Source organism: Cyprinodon variegatus, unplaced genomic scaffold (assembly GCF_000732505.1).
Source record: "Cyprinodon variegatus isolate N-32 unplaced genomic scaffold, C_variegatus-1.0 Scaffold1221, whole genome shotgun sequence".
In the NCBI taxonomy this organism is placed as follows: Eukaryota; Metazoa; Chordata; class Actinopteri; order Cyprinodontiformes; family Cyprinodontidae; genus Cyprinodon; species Cyprinodon variegatus.
This window is the reverse complement of record NW_015151674.1, coordinates 9,161-13,943: the sequence shown is the minus strand read 5'-3', so window position 1 is coordinate 13,943 and position 4,783 is coordinate 9,161.

The window sequence follows — 4,783 nt, the reverse complement described above, 5'->3', positions numbered from 1 at the left end:
AAAAGGGCGGTGTGAGAGGGGGTGTGCGGGAGTTGCGGTCTCCGTCGGCTCGGTAACTGCACCGGAGCCAGTGTGAGCAAGGGGTGATTTTGTAAATTTCTCTGTTGTTCCGATACACTTCTTCAACAGCAGCACGCAGTCCGAACGAAGATCTGAGTTCGTACAAAAGAGTCTCCACAATTATCTTCACCCTGAAATCCTCCGCTTCTTGTCTGCGTTCTTTCATCAGATGTTGAATGGCTGGAATAAGTGTTTTGAGTCGACGTTGAAGCGTGATAACGTTAGTCTGATAGAATTCTTCTTTCAATGCTTCGAGACAATGATGCTGTAGTTGACTCGGGTGGTCTGTTTGACATCCGTAACAAGTCTCTCGATTATATTCCAAAGCGACGTGGTTAAGCAAATGAAGCATGGCTGTTTTTACTATAGCAATGTGTGAGGAAAAGATCCAATCCTCATCCACCTCCCCGTTTATAATTGGTGGAGTCTGCGCCGGATGCACGATGAGGCTGGTTTGTTCGTCTTCAGACGAATCAGGTGAGGCTCCCTCCGCCCTGTCTTCATCAGTCTCGGAAAGAGCGGGAAGCAATTTCTTTTCCTCCTTCAGGTTATTTACTTCATTAGTCTCACTTGGAAAAGGCGTTGGTGATGGTGGATGATTAGCTTCGTCTGGAAAAAGCACCGGTGATAGAGGGTAGGGTGGTGAAGGTGGAAGATATGGAGTTGCTGTGGGGGAAACAGGAGAGTATAAATCCCAGTACGACCCCATTCTATCCGGTGTAGGTTCGCCCCTTCTTGAAGAGATGTGTGCTGGTATGCTTCCTCACGCTAAATATATAGGTTGGAGGGCGTGTCTAAAAGAGGGTTTTTTTTCACAGTCAGAATGTCAAGCCAGCAGCGCGAACTCCGGAACAGGTTGGAAATTCGATCCCCAATTTGATAATTTTTTGGCGCCATACATTAAAGGGTAACGCTAGCATGGTCCTAAAGATCCCACTTTCTGCGTTGAAAACTTCTAAAACAAACAGGTCGGGGGGAAAAAGCCTCGTAGCTCCTTCGACTGCTCGCTCAGAGAGACCAGGACCCGTTTGTGGTAGATTTTGTTTGCCAAACTGCGCTAAAGAGTATCTCTCTGTTGACGATTTCAACATCGGATGGAAAACCGATCAATTCTGACCGGTCTGGAGTTGCCAAAAAGCAACAACAAACTCTCATTCAGAGCCACGACTCCGCCCTCCGTGAGTTAAACACACGTCATGACCAAACTAATCGCTCATTACAGGAAACAGCCGGCTATCTTCAGAACGCTACACCTCGAACGGTTCAAGATACAAATCCTCCACTCAGGTCAGAATCCAGCCCGTCGTTTCCTGAATTCCGACCTTCACTTCCTGAAAAGTTTCTTGACAATCCAAGTAAGTGCAAGTGATTTTTGTTCCAGTGTAAGCTCATTTTTGAGCATTCGCCATCTAGTTTTCCTAATGACGAGGAAAATAGCCTTTATTCTGTCTCAGTTGTCCGGAAAAGCCCTCGAATGGGCAGAAGCCAGATTTTCTTCAGAATCTAGTTTTTATTGTTCATTTGAGGAATTTATCCAAGAGTTCATGCAAGTATTCAATCAAGACACTCATAAGTCCACAGAATCTCGTGGACTTTTGGAATTTAAACAGGGAAATAGAACTGTTGCCGAATTTTCAATCGACTTCCGGGTTAAAGCTGTTGCTTCCGGAAGGAATGATTCTGCGCTCAAAAGCGCTTATTTCCATGCTCTAGATGAATCAATTAAGGACGAGCTGGCCACTCTCGATGAGCCAGCAACCTTGGAGAAACTCATAAAGTTAACAATCCGCTTGGATAACCGACTGCGAGCCAGATTCAAGTCTAGATTTAGAAGCCATGTTTTTTCCCTTTCTGCCCCAGCGGCTAAGACAAGACTTTTCCCTCAGAAGCTGAGGTCAGACCTAAGAGCCGAAATCCACCTGTATCTGTCCCTGTATCTAAAACTCATTACGTCTCTTTTTCCATAGAATCCTCAGAAGTTGAGCCAATGCAGATCGGTCACACCAGGCTCACATCCGAGGAGAGGCAAAGGAGGTTTAAGGGGAACCTTTGCATGTACTGTGGAGAACCATGTCACTTTGTTTCAACCTGCCCAGCTAAGGTAAAAGCCGGGGTCCGCCAGAGGAAATGAGGAGTCTGGTGTACCATCTTCAAACTGAGAAATCTCCTCACCTGCTGTTACCTGCAACTCTGTTTCTCATGGATCAATCCCTCACGCTATCAGCTTTGATTGACTCTGGCTGTGAGAAAAATCTAATAGACTCCAGTTTGGTTCAACAATTGAACATAGAAACCACCCCATTGAATAGTAAAAGATTACCTCAGGTCACACACAAAACTAAGCCCCTCGAACTTTTAATCTCTGGTAACCACAGAGAAACCATATCCTATTTCGTGTTTCCATCAGCCAGCTCATCCATAGTCCTTGGATTTGAGTGGCTTCAACATCATAATCCACACATCAATTGGTCCAAAAGACATGTTGAGTCCTTGTCTGCATCCTGCCATGTTTCCTGTCTCCGCTCCGGCGCACCTTCGACTCAGTCTCCGGCCAGTCGTCAGGAGGCTGACCCTCCTGATCTTTCCTTAGTACCTCCTGACTACCACAACCTGGCACCTGTTTTCAGTAAGGTTAGTGCACTTTCTCTTCCCCCACATAGACCTTATGACTGTGCAATTGATCTTCTACCTGGAGCCCCCCTCCCTAACAGTCGGCTCTATAATATCTCCAAGCCCGAGAGGGAGACCATGGAAAAGTATATTAATGAGTCCTTAGCCGCCGGTATAATTCGACCTTCCTCATCTCCTCTCGGGGCCGGTTTCTTCTTTGTGGGAAAGAAGGATGGATCCCTGCGACCTTGTATCGATTACAGAGGTCTAAATCAAATTACAGTTAAGAACAAGTACCCTTTACCCTTGTTAGCATCTGCTTTTGAACCCGTCCAAGGAGCTACGATTTTCACTAAGTTGGACTTAAGAAACGCCTATCATCTCCTCAGAATCAGAGAAGGAGATGAATGGAAAACTGCATTCAAAACTACTATAGGGCAATTTGAGTATCTAGTAATGCCTTTTGGCCTGACCAACGCCCCTGCCTGTTTCCTGACCCTGGTTAACAATGTTCTGAGAGATTTTTTGAACATCTTCGTTTTTGTCTATATTGATGACATTCTGATCTACTCAAAGAACCTGTCTGAACATAAGAGGCACGTCCGTTTGGTCCTTCAAAGACTCCTTGAAAACAAGCTGTTTGTCATAGCTGAGAAATGTGAGTTTCATCGTCCATCTGTCACCTTTCCAGGTTTTGTGGTCGAGGGCGGGCAGGTGAAGCCGTCTGAGGACAAGATAAAGGCGGTTCTGGGCTGGCCCACTCCCGAGAACCGAAAACAACTACAAAGGTTTCTGGGGTTTGCAAATTTTTACCGAAGGTTCATCTGCAATTACAGCCAGACAGCTCAGCCTCTGACTGCCCTGACATCTGTTAAAAGGACTTTTCACTGGTCTGCGGAGGCTGAGGCTGCATTTAATAAACTCAAGGCTCTGTTCTTTCGTGCACCCATCCTCATCCTCGCTGACCCCTCCAAGCAGTTCATCTTGGAGGTGGATGCTTCTGATTCTGGGGTGGGGGCAGTCTTGTCCTAAGTATCTGATTCTGACCAAAGAGCTCATCCATGCGCATTTTTTCCCACAAAGCAAAATTACGACGTCGGAAACAGAGAACTCCTCGCAATTAAACTGGCTCTGGAAGAATGGCGGCATGGCTGGAGGGCGAAGAGCATCCCATTCTGGTATGGACAGATCACAAAAACTTATCGTACATTCAATCTGCTAAAAGATCCAATCCCCGTCAGTCCCGTTGGTCATTGTTTTTCTCAAGATTCAACCTGATTATCTCCTACCGGCCTGGTTCCAAGAACATCAAACCCGACTCTTTCACACCTCTATTCTCCTGGCAAACCCGAAATTCCGGACTCCATTCTCCCTGCCAGCTGCACGGTGGCTACTGTCTCCTGGGAAATATCTGATCTGATAAAACTGGCCCAAGCTTCTGAACCCGACCCTGGTAATGGTCCACCCAACAAAACTTATGTTCCCTCTTCAGTCAGGTCCCGTCTCATCCACCAGATGCATTCTGCAAAGTTTTCAGCTCACCCCGGTGTAAGCAGAACCATAGCCTTGATCTCTCGCCGTTTCTGGTGGCCATCCCTTCATAAAGACACAAAGGAGTATGTTCTAGCCTGTCCCGTTTGTGCTCGTAACAAACCATCACATTAACCTCCCTCTGGTCTTCTCCATCTGCTACCTGTTCCATCTCGCCCCTGGTCCCACATCGCCGTGGATTTTGTAACCAGTTTGCCCGCATTCAGAGGTATGACCACCATCTTCACAATCATAGATCGATTCTCAAAAGTCTGCCATCTTGTTCCCCTCAGGAAACTTCCGACTGCCTTCCAGACAGCGCAGCTTCTCGTTAAGCACATTTTCAAACTCAATGGTATCCCCCAGGAAATTTTGTCAGACAGAGGGCCTCAATTCACCGCACAGGTCTGGAAACACTTCTGTTCTGCTCTTGACACTAACATCTCTCTAACATCAGGTTATCATCCACAATCCAATGGTCAGACAGAATGTCTAAACCAGGAACTAGAATCCACTGCATGAAAAGTGAGATTTTCGTCCCCGTAAACCTCCGTAAACTCCTGCAGATCTCCCTGATTTTCGT